The sequence below is a fragment of the Triticum aestivum genome, chromosome 5A (genome assembly GCF_018294505.1).
Source record: "Triticum aestivum cultivar Chinese Spring chromosome 5A, IWGSC CS RefSeq v2.1, whole genome shotgun sequence".
Classification (NCBI taxonomy): domain Eukaryota; kingdom Viridiplantae; phylum Streptophyta; class Magnoliopsida; order Poales; family Poaceae; genus Triticum; species Triticum aestivum.
Window position 1 is genome coordinate 177,292,912 of NC_057806.1, and position 15,716 is coordinate 177,308,627.

The window sequence follows — 15,716 nt, forward strand, 5'->3', positions numbered from 1 at the left end:
GGAATGTTATACATTAGATCATCATGCATATCATATTTTATTTTGCATTTTGGTTGATCCTAGAAATTCTACGCAACTCAATGACCCACGAAGAGAGTTGGGGATTTCGTTATTTTCATATTTGAGTTCTCTCAAATTTTGAGAATAGGATCATTTGATTTTATTTATTTTATCATCAATTATTTCTATTACAAAAATATGAGAGGGAATAAAATGATTTTCCAAAAATAAAGAAATATTGAGGATTTAATAATAAAATCAAATAAGATTTTATTTCGGAGTTTTTCGGTGTTTTATTTGAATTTAGGAAAAAAGTGCGTTTTTCAAAATTGCATTTAGGTCCCAAATAAATGTTCACCTTGTGCGGCTTGATTTTAGAAGCCCGTGAAAATTTATTTCGGAATTTTTGGAGTCCGTTTAGTATTTCTTTTTATTTTTCTTCCGAGCGGAATAAATTAAAAAAAAATTGCGAACCGACTTAACGGGCCGTGTCCGACCTGGACACCGACCCGGGAGGCCTTTATAAGCCGGGAGGGAGCTAGCTGAGCCCAGCAACCCGCGCCCCCAAACCCTAGCCCCGCGCCCCGCCCTAGCCGCCGCCGCCGACGTCCGCCGCCGCCGCCGCCGGATCCCGCCGCCGAGGTTCGTCGCGCCTCGTTTTCCGTGCCGAAAAAAAAGAGAGAGAAAAAATCAGCGTTCGTCATTTTTCTTTTTCTCGGATTAAATCCGTGATTTTCTGATCGCGATTCCTGATCCGATTTTCATTTTAGTATAACTTCTCGCTCGTTTATCGGAATCAGGCAATTCAAGCGCCTAGAGTTTCGTCTCGAAACCCTCTATCCGTTTAACCAACTTAAACAAGATTTTGCTACTGTAAAATTTGACCTAGATCCAGATTACTAGAACGAAGTTGTTTTCTTTCGCCGTTTGACTTTCGTTGCTTCGTTCAATTTGATTCGTTTTGCAAACCGGAGTTCTAAAGTTGAACCTTCTAGTTAGATCTCTTATTTGAGTTTTACCTGTGCATTAGATGAGTACTTACTGTATGCTTGTTTGTTTGTTTGCGATAGAGTACCCGGAGTGCGCCGCCTGTTACTTCGAATCGTTAGGTTTCGCGGATCATCAGCAAGGCAAGTAACACTTTGATCATACCTTTTCTACTACCCAGTTTTATTGCATTAGATCAATCCTCACACATTGCATGATTAGGATCTAATTAAATTGTGGGATGGGAAGTAGATGAGGTAGTACCTATTACCTGTTATTATCAAACCTTTGGGAGTTACTTCTACGTTTGCTTATTATGCCATGCTATGCTAGTAGACGTGGATTGGGTGAGTGATATCCATGACAGATGTGAGATTGTTAATTAATGGTTTATCTAAGGTGGCAACTTAAACACACATCTGGGTGGATTGAGGCACCTGGGTATTCCAGGACTTGCCTGTTTTCTTTTGGACCGCCACCCAGGCTCAAAGGGATCATGAGACTATTCATACTAGAAACTTCCGTGTGCAGCCACAAGCTATTATGGGCTCTAGCATAGTTGACTAAGTTGTGCGAACTCTTACAGTGGTAGACTAGCAGATGTAGGGGATGTAGGTGGTACGGTCTACCCGATCGTAAGGTGCTAGCGCTTCTGAAAGACTATGTCTCGGTCATCCGTCTTCTCAAACACCATGTAGTGCGAGAAACCAAACGGAGGCGATCGAGTCTTGTGGGGAAAAGTGCGCAAACCTCTGCAGAGTGTAATAAACTAATCATGGTTAGCCGTGTCCCCGGTTATGGACATCTTGAGTATCTAGTACTTGGATTATCATGTGAATCTCAACATGTTACTCTAAATTAATTTTGTTGGGTTATGTTTAATGATGATGCTTAATTGGGATTGAGAATGCTGTCAACCATTCTCAATGTTTAACAACCACCATGATAGTAATTAAATTTATTCCTTTGAAGTAGGGAAAAATTGGCTTTACACAAAACTGTAACCATAGAGCTTTCCACCAGCCAAATATGCATATAGTATAGCTGTTTCATTCCATTATTCTCTATGTGTTACCTTGCCAGCATATTCCATGTGCTGACCCGTTTTCGGGCTGCAACGTTAGTGTTGCAGACTTTTTAGACGACGATTAAGGAGTTTTTAGGTCGTGGTTCTATACTCAGTGATGCCGTTGGAGTTGATGGACTCACTTATCTTCCAAGCCCTCCGCTGTTATCGTTATTAGATGGCCTTAAGCCATATTTATTGTAATAAGTTCTCTTCTGAGACACTTGATGTAATAAGTGTGTGATTTCTACTCTGCTATAAATCCTCCGAGTACTGTGTGGTGTCAGCATTACTGATCCAGGGATGACACCGGAGCACAGAGATCAGACTGTTTAAGGTCTGGTCGCTACAAGCAACAAACTAAACGATCATCGTGCTAAGCTAATGGATGGGTCAAGTCAATCACATCATTCTCTAATGATGTGATCCCGTTAATCAAATGACAACTCATGTATATGGTTAGGAAACATAACCATCATTGATTCAACGAGCTAGTCAAGTAGAGGCAAACTAGTGACACTTTGTTTGTCTATGTATTCACACATGTACCAAGTTCTCGATTAATACAATTCTAGCATGAATAATAAACATTTATCATGATATAAGGAAATATAAATAACAACTTTATTATTGCCTCTAGGGCATATTTCCTTGAGTCTCCCACTTGCACTAGAGTCAATAATCTAGATTACATTGTAATGATTCTAACACCCATGGAGTCTTGGTGCTGATCATGTTTTGCTCGTGAGAGAGGCTTAGTCAACGGGTCTGCAACATTCAGATCCGTATGTATCTTGCAAATCTTTATGTCTCCCTCCTTGACTTGATCGCGGATGGAATTGAAGTGTCTCTTGATGTGCTTGGTTCTCTTGTGAAATTTGGATTCCTTTGCCAAGGCAATTGCACCAGTATTGTCACAAAAGATTTTCATTGGACCCGATGGACTAGGTATGACACCTAGATCGGATATGAACTCCTTCATCCAGACTCCTTCATTTGCTGCTTCCGAAGCAGCTATGTATTCCGCTTCACACGTAGATCCCGCCACAACGCTCTGCATGGAACTGCACCAACTGACAGCTCCACCATTTAATAAAAACACGTATCCGGTGTGTGACTTAGAGTCATCCGGATCAGTGTCAAAGCTTGCATCGACGTAACCATTTATGACAAGCTCTTTGTCACCTCCATATATGAGAAACATATCCTTAGTCCCTTTTCAGGTATTTCAGGATATTCTTGACCGTTGTCCAGTGATCCACTCTTGGATTACTTTGGTACCTCCCTGCTAAACTAATAGCAAGGCACACATCAGGTCTGGTACACAGTATTGCATACATGATCGAGCCTATGGCTGAAGCATAGGGAACACCTTTCATTTTCTCTCTATATTCTGCAGTGGTCGGACATTGAGTCTGACTCAACTTCACACCTTGTAATATAGGCAAGAACCCTTTCTTTGCCTGATCCATTTTGAACTTCTTCAAAACTTTATCAATGTATGTGCTTTGTGAAAGTCCAATTAAGCATCTTGATCTATCTCTATAGATCTTCATGCCCAATATATAAGCAGCTTCACCGAGGTCTTTCATTGAAAAATTCTTATTCAAGTATCCTTTTATGCTATTCAGGAATTCAGTATCATTTCCGATTAACAATATGTCATCTACATATAATATAAAAAATGCTATGGAGCTCCCACTCACTTTCTTGTAAATACAGGCTTCTCCAAAAATCTGTATAAAACCATATGCTTTGATCACACTATCAAATCGTATATTCCAACTCCGAGAGGCTTGCACCAGTCCATAAATTGATCACTGGAGCTTGCACACTTTGTTAGCACCTTTTGGATCGACAAAACCTTCTGGTTGCATCATATACAACTCTTCTTTAAGATATCCATTAAGGAATGTAGTTTTGACATCCATTTGCCAAATTTCATAATCATAAAATGCGGTAATTGCTAACATGATTTGGACGGACACAAGCATCGCTATGGGTGAGAAGGTCTCATTGTAGTCAACTCCTTGAACTTGTCGAAAACCTTTTGCAACAAGTCGAGCTTTGTAGACAGTAATATTACCGTCAGCGTCAGTCTTCTTCTTGAAGATCCATTTATTCTCTATGGCCTCCCGATCATCGGGTAAGTCAACCAAAGTCCATACTTTGTTCTCATACATGGATCCCATCTCAGATTACATGGCCTCAAGCCATTTTGTGGAATCTGGGCTCATCATCGCTTCCTCATAGTTCGTAGGTTCGTCATGGTCAAGTAACATGACTTCCAGAACAGAATTACCGTACCACTCTAGTGCGGATCTTACTCTGGTTGACCTACGAGGTTCGGTAGTAACTTGATCAGAAGTTTCATGATCATCATCATTAGCTTCCTCACTTACTCATGTAGGAATCACTGGAACTGATTTCAGTGATGAACTACTTTCCAATAAGGGAGAAGGTACAATTACCTCGTCAAGTTCTACTTTCCTCTCACTCACTTCTTTCGAGAGAAACTCCTTCTCTAGAAAGGATCCATTCTTCGCAACGAATATCTTGCCTTCGGATCTGTGATAGAAGGTGTACCCAACAGTCTCCTTTGGGTATCCTATGAAGTCACATTTCTTCGATTTGGGTTCGAGCTTATCAGGTTGAAGCTTTTTCACATAAGCATCACAGCCCCAAACTTTAAGAAACGACAACTTGGGTTTCTTGCCAAACCATAGTTCATAAGGTGTCATCTCAACAGATTTAGATGGTGCCCTATTTAATGTGAATGTAGCCGTCTCTAAAGCATAAGCCCAAAACAATAGCGGTAAATCAGTGAGAGACATCATAGATCGCACCATATCTAATAAAGTGCGGTTACGATGTTCGGCCACACCATTACGTTGTGGTGTTCCGGGTGGCGTGAGTTGCGAAACTATTCCGCATTGTTTCAAATGAAGTCCAAACTCATAACTCAAATATTCACCTCCACGATCAGATTGCATAAATTTGATTTTCTTGTTACGATGATTTTCCACTTCACTCTGAAATTCTTTGAACTTTTCATATGTTTCATACTTATGTTTCATTAAGTAGATATACCCATATCTGCTCAAATCATCTGTGAAGGTGAGAAAATAACGATATCCGCCACGAGCTTCAATGTTCATTGGACCACATACATCAGTATGTATGATTTCCAATAACTCTATTGCTCGCTCCATTATTCCAGAGAACAGAGTTTTAGTCATCTTGCCCATGAGGCATGGTTCGCAAGTACCAAGTGATTCATAATCAAGTGATTCCAGAAGTCCATCAGAATGGAGTTTCTTCATGCGCTTTACACCAATATAACCTAAACGGAAGTGCCAGAAATAAGTTGCACTATCATTATCAACTCTGCATCTTTTGGCTTCAATACTATGAACATGTGTATCAGTACTATCAAGATTTAGTAAAAATAGACCACTCATCAAGGGTGCATGACCCTAAAAGATATTTGTCATATAAATAGAACAACCATTATTCTCTGATTTAAATGAATAACCATCTCGCATCAAACAAGATCCAGATATAATGTTCATGCTCAACGCTGGCACCAAATAACAATTATTTAGGTCTAAAACTAATCCCAAAGGTAGATGTAGAGGCAGTGTGTCAACGGCGATCACATCGACTTTGGAACCATTTCCCACGTGCATTGTCACCTCATCCTTAGCCAATCTTCACTTAATTCCTAGCCCCTGTTTTGAGTTGCAAATTTTAGCAACTGAACCAGTATCAAATACCCAGGCACTACTGTGAGCATTAGTAAGGTACACATTAATAACATGTATATCAAATATACCTTTCACTTTGCCATCCTTATTCTCCACCAAATACTTGGGGCAGTTCCGCTTCTATTGACCAGTTCCTTTGCAGTAGAAGCACTCAATCTCAGGCTTAGGTCCAGACTTGGGTTTCTTCACTTCAGCAGCAACTGGCTTGTTGTTCTTCTTGAAGATCCCCTTCTTCCCTTTACCCTTTTTCTTGAAACTGGTGGTCTTGTTGACCATCAACACTTGATGCTCCTTCTTGATTTCTACCTCTGCAGCCTTTAGCATTGCGAAGAGCTCAGGAATCGTCTTATCCATCCCTTGCATATTATAGTTTATCATGAAGATCTTGTAGCTTGGTGGCAGTGATTGAAGAACTCTGTTAATGACACTATCATCAGGAAGATTAACTCCCAGTTGAGTCAAGTGGTTGTGGTACCCAGACATTCCGAGTATAAGTTCACTGATAGAACTATTATCCTCCATCTTGCAGCTGTAGAACTTATTGGAGACTTCATATCTCTCAATCCGGGCATTTGCTTAAAATATTAACTTCAACTCCTGGAACATCTGATATGCTCCATGACGTTCAAAACATCGTTGAAGTCCCGGTTCTAAGCCATAAAGCATGGCACGCTGAACTATCGAGTAGTCATCAGCTTTGCTCTGCCAGGTGTTCACAACATCTGGCGTTGCTCCTGCAGCGGGTTTGTCACCTAGCGGTGCTTCCAGGACGTAATTCTTCTGTGCAGCAATGAGGATAATCCTCAAGTTACGGACCCAGTCCGTGTAGTTGCTACCATCATCTTTCAACTTAGCTTTCTCTAGGAACGCATTAAAATTCAACGGAACAACAACACAGGCCATCTATCTACAACAACATAGACATGCAAAATACTAGCAGGTACTAAGTTCATGATAAATTAAAGTTCAATTAATCAAATTACTTAAGAACTCCCACTTAGATAGACATCTCTCTAATCATCTAAGTGATCACGTGATCCATATAAACTAAACCATGTCCGATCATTACGTGAGATGGAGTAGTTTTCAATGGTGAACATCACTATGTTGATCATATCTACTATGTGATTCACGCTCGACCTTTCGGTCTCAGTGTTCCGAGGCCATATCTGCATATGCTAGGCTTGTCAAGTTTAACCCGAGTATTATGGGTGTGCAAAACTGGCTTGCACCTATTGTATGCAAATGTAGAGCTTATCACACACGATCATCATGTGGTGTCTCGGCACGACGTACTGTAGCAACAGTGCATACTCAGGGAGAACACTTATACCTTGAAATTTAGTGAGAGATCATCTTATAATGCTACCATCAAACTAAGCAAAATAAGATGCATAAAGGATAAACATCACATGCAATCAATATAAGTGATATGATATGGCCATCATCATCTTGTGCCTTCGATCTTCATCTCCAAAGCACCATCATGATCACCATTGTCACCGGCTTGACACCTTGATCTCCATCGAAGCATCGTTGTCGTCTCGCCAACTATTGCTTCTACGACTATCGCTACCGCTTAGTGATAAAGTAAAGCAATTACATGGTGATTGAATTTCATACAATAAAGCGACAACCATATGGCTCCTGCCAGTTGTCGATAACTGTGTTACAAAACATGATCATCTCATACAATACAATTTAGCATCATGTCTTGACCATATTACATCACAACATGCCCTGCAAAAACAAGTTAGACGTCCTCTACTTTGTTGTTGCAAGTTTTACGTGGTTGCTACGGGCTGAGCAAGAACTGTTCTTACCTACGCATCAAAAACCACAACGCGGTATAGTGATTGCTTTTTGATCTTCAGAAAGAACCCTGTTCATTGAATCTGATTCAACTAAAGCTGGAGAAACAGACATCCACTAGCCACACGTGTGCGAAGCACGTCAGTAGAACCAGTCTTGCGTAAGCGTACGCATAATGTCGGTGTGGGCCGCTTCATCCAACAATGCCGCTGAATCAAGAATCAACTAGTGATGGCAAGCAATATGTATATACCCACACCCACAACTCCTTTGTGTTCTACTCGTGCATATAACATCTATGCATAAACCTGGCTTTGATGCCACTGTTGGGGAACGCAGTAATTTCAAAAAAATTCCTACGCACATGCAAGATCATGGTGATGCATAGCAACGAGAGGGGAGAGTGTTGTCTACGTACCCTCGTAGACCATAAGCGGAAGCGTTATGACAACGCAGTTGATGTAGTCGTACGCCTTCACGATCGACTGATCCTAGTACCGAAAGTACGGCACCTCCGTGATCTGCACACGTTCGACTCAGTGACGTCCCACAAACTCATGATCCAGCAGAGTGTTGAGGGAGATTTTCGTCAGAACGACGGCGTGATGACGGTGATGATGATGCTACCGGAACAGGGCTTCGCCTAAGCACCGCTACAATATGACTGAGGTGGATTATGGTGGAGGGGGGCACCGCACACGGCTAAGAGATCAATGATCAACTTGTGTGTCTATGGGGTGGCCCCCTCCCCCGTATATAAAGGAGTGGAGGAGGGGGAGGGCCGGCCCTCCTATGGGGAGTCCTACTCCCACCGGGAGTAGGATCCCCCCCTTCCCTAGTTGGACTAGGAATGGAAGGAAGGGGGGGAGAGGGAAAAGGAAAGGGGGGCCGACCCCCCACCCAATTCGGAATGGGCTTGGGGGGGCGCCCCCTCCTAGGGCTCCCTCTCTTCTCTCCCACTATGGCCCAATAAGGCCCATATACCTCCCGGGGGGTTCCGGTTACCTCCCGGTGCTCCGGTATATGCCCGAACTCACCCGGAACCATTCCGACGTCCGAATATAGTCATCCAATATATCGATCTTTATGTATCAACCATTTCAAGACTCCTCGTCATGCCCGTGATCACATCCAGGACTCCGAACAACCTTCGGTTCATCAAAACACATAAACTCATAATACCGATCATCACCGAACGTTAAGCGTGCGGACCCTACGGGTTCGAGAACTATGTAGACATGACCGAGACATGTCTCCGGTCAATAACCAATAGCGGAACCTGGATGCTCATATTGGTTCCTACATATTCTACGAAGATCTTTATCGGTCAAACCGCATAATGATATATGTTGTTCCTTTGTCATCGGTATGTTACTTGCCCAAGATTCGATTGCCGGTATCTCAATACCTAGTTCAATCTCGTTACTGGCAAGTCTCTTTACTCATTCCATAATGCTACATCCCGTAACTAACTTATTAGCTACATTGCTTGCAAGGCTTATAGTGATGTACATTGCCGAGAGGGCCCAAAGATACCTCTCCGACAATCGGAGTGACAAATCCTAATCTCGATCTATGCCAACTCAACAAACACCATCGGAGACACCTGTAGAGCACCTTTATAATCACCCAGTTACGTTGTGACGTTTGGTAGCACACAAAGTGTTCCTCTGGTATTCGGGAGTTGCATGATCTCATAGTCATAGGAACACGTATAAGTTATGGAGAAAGCAATAGCAACAAACTAAACGATCATCGTGCCAAGCTAACAGATGGGTCAAGTCAATCACATCATTCTCTAATGATGTGATCCCGTTAATCAAATGACAACTCATGTCTATGGTTAGGAAACATAACCATCATTGACTCAACAAGCTAATCACGTCGAGGCAAACTAGTGACACTCTGTTTGTCTATGTATTCACACATGTACTAAGTTTTCGGTTAATACAATTCTAGCATGAATAATAAATATTTATCATGATATAAGGAAATATAAATAAAAACTTTATTATTGCCTCTAGGGCATATTTACTTCATGCGCCCCCTGGCCTTTATAAGGCGGGACCCCGACCCCTCCTCCCCTCGTCAGCCGCCCCGCCGCCTCCCAAAGCCGCCGACACCACTAGCCGCCACTGCCCCGCCACTGCCCCGCCACCACCGCAGCTGCCGCTCGAAGCCGCCGTCGCCGGAGTTCGCCGCCGTCGATGAAAAACCGTCGAGAACCGCCGGTAAAACCGTGAAGCCGTCCCGGCTGTTTTCTTTTTCTTTGGTTTTTCTTAAAAAAACCCGGTCTGTTTTATTTATCTCGTTCATTTAGAATCTATAGCGAACAAATTTGTTAGATTAGGTTCTGTAGCGGACGTCCGTCTGTTAGATTTTTCTTCTTCTGTTTACTTTTGGCCAGGGACCCATATGTAATTATTTTCTTCACAAATTAGTCCCTGTTCTTCAAACGATCACAATTTTTTGCTCGTTTATCCAAATCCAATGAAACCAAAGCCAAATTCTTCGTTATGATCCCCTCTATCCATATAACCAACTTAAACATGTTTTTGAAAGTTTAAAATTTGGTTTCAAACAGATTTGAATTTGAACTTCTTTTGGTCATAATTTGAGTTTCGTAACTCTGATTTGGTTGATTCTTTTTGCAAATCGAAGTTCTTGACCTAAACTTTCTATTAAAGATCTTTTTCTTCGGTTTTATTTTCATATTGAATGCTTGAGTGCTTATGTATGCTATTGTTTGTCTACGATAGATTTTCCGGAGTGCAAAGCTTGCTACTATGAATCTCTAGGGTTTACCGGTCGTCATCAAGGCAAGTTACCCTTTGATCATATCCTTTATTACCCAGTTTTTATGCATTAGTTACACCCTCAAACATTGCATGAGTAGGATTGGGAACATGTGATTATTGCTATGTAGTTGATGAGGTAGGAACCTAATACCTTTTATCACCCCGGGAATATACGTTATGCTCATATTGCTTAGCCATGCTCGTAGACGGGGATTGGTATGTGAGAATCATGCAAGTTGTGAGAGATAATAACTAAGGAAAACTTAAGGTGGCTACTTTAATACACATGTGGGTGGATTGGTTGTGAGCACCTTGGGAATCCAGTGTTGTCCTAGGAGATCCCGGGGTACCCGTGTGATCATCCTATGGAATGCCACCCAGGCTCAAAGGGATCATAAGATTATTTATGCTCAGAAATTTCCGTGTGCAACCACAAGCCATTATGGGCTCTGGCATAGGCCATGTTTGGTTCTATGGGTTAGAGTTAGTCTGGGTTAGTTTGGACTCAACTAACCCAAAAATATCCAAACAAGAGGGTTAGTTTGGGTTAGATGCATCTAACCCATCCAAAAAATCTAACCCACCCAAGAGGTGCTTATTTGGGTTAGTTTTTTTGGACCACTAAAAAACATCTTTTTCTCTCGCTCTCCCCGCGGCAGATCCCTCCTCACTCCCTCGAAGCTTCTCGTCCTCTCCCACCCTCCTTCTTGCACCGCCCGTGAAGACGCCTCGCCGTATCTGCGCTCTATCTAACCTTGCCATCCAAACACCTCTTTGGCTAGAGTTAGTTCAGGGTTAGTTCAGGGTTAGAATCTAACTCCAACCTCTAACAGAGTTAGAGTATCCAAACAGGGCCATAGTTAAGTAAGTTGTGGGAAACGTTTTCATGATGGACTAGCAGATGTAGGGGAATTGTAGGGACCTCTTCAGGAAGGCTATGTCTCAATCTTCCGATCATGGATGCGGTCGAGTCTTGTGGATAAAAGTGCGCAAACCTCTGTAGAGTGTACAAACTAATCATGATTAGTCGTGTCCCCGGTTATGGACAATTTTGAGTATCTGGTATTTGAGTTATTGGTTGATCTCATCAGTTTATTTAATGAATTTGTTGGGTTATTTTTATTATTGTTACTTGGTAAATTTTGGGATTGAGTTGGGGATACCTTCTCAATAATGGCATAAACTTGGTAGTAAATAAACTATATTCCTTTGTTGTAGGGAAAAATTTGTTTTATGCAAATGTTAAACTTAGAGCCTCCACCAGCCAAATTTGTATGTTGTGATAGCTATTATTCATCATTGCTCTATAGTGTGATATTGCCAGCATATTCCATGTGCTGACCTACACAGCTCCAACGTCTCATGTTGTAGAATTTTCAGACGAGGATTAAGGTGCGATAGGTCGTTGTCTTGCACTCAGTTTTGCCGTAAAGTTGGATGGACTCATTTACCTTCGAAGCTTCTGCAGTTATTTTATTAGATGGCCTTCAGCCATATTATTGTAATAATCACTCTTTATGAGGACCTCGATGTCATAAGTGTGTGATTGAACTCTGTTATAATTCCTCGAGTACTATGTGTGTCAGCATACCGATCCAAGGATGACACTTAAGCACGGAGACTTCGATCCATTGCGATCGGGTCGCTACATGATCTCCTAGATGCCTTCCTGACACTCAAGAAACACAAAATTGTATATAAATTGAGTAGATTTGTTGTGAGAGAGCGAGATGAGACTATGTATTATCTTAATCAATCACGATCTATATAAGAATCAATGACCTCTTTAGTAATATATATATATACCTGATATGACCAAATAATTAAGTAACTGTGGAAAAGAAAAAAGAAAAAAGTTTGAATTTGTTTTGGAAACAAACTTGACCTTATGTTGTACTGGCATAAAAAGTTTCACCAAAGGTATGACTTTCATGGTATTTTGGGTGAGAGAAAAACAAAAACGAATTTATGAGTAGTAATAAAAGGTAGCGTACAGCATGAGCTCCAGTTCCCCAGGACAGGGGGCACCCCATCGACCGATCATCACATTCGCAGGGTTCCGCCGATTCCCTCGGCCCCTGCCTCTGCTCCTTTTTAGGCCAACTTCACCGCGTGACCCCAAACGGACGTCCGTTTTGTTCGGATTCTGTCCGTTTGGATATGGCAATGGGGTCGTGTTCGGGGATGCGGTGGCCGTACGCCCAGCGCGCGGCCGCATCCGTTTGCCCCATCCTGTCCGTCAGGGCCAAAATGCTCATATTTTCATCAAAACTAGTTTGCACGTTCAAATATTTGTTTGAAAATTAAAATAGTTTTACAACCCAATTGAAATTGTCTTTAATAAAATATTTTTACAACCAAATCGAAATTGTCTTGACTGAACATAAAATGAACCAATACATCTATTGGTTGCCAATGTGATCCCACACGTGCTCAACCAAGTAATTTTGAAGATTCAAATGAGTGTGCCAATCATGCATCTCACGGTGGAATTGGACAAACTGTTCAAATGTGGTCGGGTCTTGGTGCAGGGGCTCAATATTTTCACCTTGATAATCAAATCCTTGGTCGAAGATACTCTCATCACGCTCGTCCTCGACGATCATGTTGTGCATGATCACACAAGCAGTCATCACCTCCCAAAGCTTCCTTTCATCCCATGACAGTGCAGGGTTTCGAACGATACCCCACCAGATTGAAGCACACCAAAAGCATGTTCCACATCCTTTCTAACACTCTCTTGCATTTGGGCAAATCTCTTTCTCTTCTCACCTTGGGGTTTTGAGATTGTCTTCACAAAAGTTGACCACTGAGGATATATACCATCAGCTAGATAGTATCCCTTGTTGTACTGGTGGCCGTTGATCTCAAAGTTGACAGGTGGGAAGTGGCCTTCTGCAAGCCTCGCGAAGACTGGAGAACGCTGCAGCACGTTGATATCATTGTGAGAACCTGCCATGCCAAAGAAAGAATGCCATATCCAAAGATCCTGCGATGCCACCGCTTCTAATATGACAGTGCACCCGTTGACATGCCCCTTGTACTGGCCCTACCAAGCAAATGGACAGTTCTTCCACTCCTAGTGCATATAATCTATGCTGCCAAGCATGCATGGAAAGCCTCTAGCTGCGTTGGTCGCCAATAATCTCTCAGTATCAGCAGCAGTTGGCTGCCTCAAGTACTCTGGGCCAAACACCTCGATCACAGCCTGGCAAAACTTGTACATTGACATTAGACATGTTGTCTCACTCATACGCACATACTCATCCACTAGATCGTCTGGAATACCATATGCAAGCATGCGGATGGCCGCGGTGCATTTCTGGTAAGAGGAGAATCCAAGCTTGCCAAGGGCATCCGTCTTGCACTCGAAGTATGGGTCATGAGCAACCACACCCTCTCAGATACGATTGAACACATGCCTTGCCATACGAAAACGGCGACGAAATTTATCCGGCTTGAAAAGCGGAGTGTTCGCAAAATAATCGGCATAGAGTAGGGCATGGCCTCTCTCCCTGTTGCGGTTCAGGTTGGGAGAACGGCCAGGGACTGACCCCCTGTACCGAGGAAGCTGCCGTTGAATGTGGTCGTGAACGACTAGTGCAGCCACCACAAGATCTTCATCATCCGACGACGAATCGTCCGATGAACAAAGGAAGTGATGGAAAAAAAACTCGTCTCCACTGTCCATACCTTTGTGGGCAAAATGTCGAACACTTTGTGATAGGCCCCGACTAGATGCGAGTCGTTCGTCGGCCCGATCTTTCAAGATACTGGCAGCAGCACAAGAAATTCCGATCGAGTAAAGATGCAAGACCGTAAGATCAAAAACTAGCGTCGAGTAGATTAGTTCGACTCCACGCACAACAGCAACAAAATCCCCACGGATTAGCAACGAAGATATTTGGTGTCCCCCGACATGGGACGTTTTCTATAGCTTTATTCAACTCATGACTAAAAACAAAATCTGCCCTATTACACGGCCATAGCCTTTATTTATATGGTGCGCGCAGGCACCGGTTCTCAACCGACTCAATCCCAGCAAAATCTGAAACGGACTCTCCTATCCAAACTAAACAAGCAACTACCTAATTAATCACGCGTCCACGTTGATCACCTACCAATTAACTTGGACTCAGAAAGGACTACGTAACTACTAGGAACAAGAACAAAAGACTTGGACGTGCTTTTGCATGCTACGGACCCAGATCAAATTGACAAGTATTGTTCCTACCATAATCGTGTAGCACAAGGAGTTCTGAAGGTGGGCTTGACTTCGTCCGGTGCAACCAGTTGAACAGGAAATTTTCCAAAATAAATAATCTTCTCATTGTTGACCGCTTTAAATGTGTTCATCATTCTCCCATGGTGACTACCGTCACTGATAGCCACATCATTCCCTCCCTCTTGAAACGAAGCCGTCCTCGGTTTCGTGGTAGGCTTTGGGATCTCCTTATTCTTCTTTACTGACAGAATAGTATCCTCCTTAATATCACTAGCAAACATGGGCTGTTGCACACATCGTCTTCTGGCATGCCGAAAAGAATAAGTGTTCGACCTTCCATCATGTGTGGCGTGATGATCATATTGCCAAGGTCTCCCCAGCAACAAGTGACATGCATCCATCGGCAAAACATCACAAAATCACAGTGTCGATATAGTCACCAACCGAAAAATTAAGACGCACCTTGTGAGTAATTTTTAGTCTGCCCGACTGATATAACCACTCGACGCAGTGTGGTTGAGGGTGCTTCCATGCAGGTAACCCCAAAGCTTCCACCAATCCCTTACTGACTGCATTGGTGTAGCTTCCTCCATCTATGATCAACTTACAATTGGTGTTGTTGATCTTGCACTGAGTCTGAAAAATATTCCAACGCTGCCCCTTATCCTCCATGCGATCCTCTTGCACACGCTGCACCATTAAGGACGGATATGATTCAGCCGCTTCAAAACTAGCAGTCACCACCTTCTCAGCATCTTCAAATTTTTCACTAGAAGTGTTAGAAACTGCCTCTTCATCACTCGCGCATGCATAGCCATCTTTTGTGAGCAATACTCTCTTCTCATTAGGACATTCATGCTTCATATGTCCCCTTCCTCCACACTTGAAACACTCTATGTCACTGGAACGATTGGTCGACTGTGCACTAGAATCAACTCTCAATGGTCCTGATTTTGAAGCATTCTTTTGCACGGAACCATGAGGGCGATTTGATGTTGCCGTCCTGGAGCTAGGACCGATATCCTCGCTCTGATGCTGCGAGCGTCATCATGTGTTCAAAG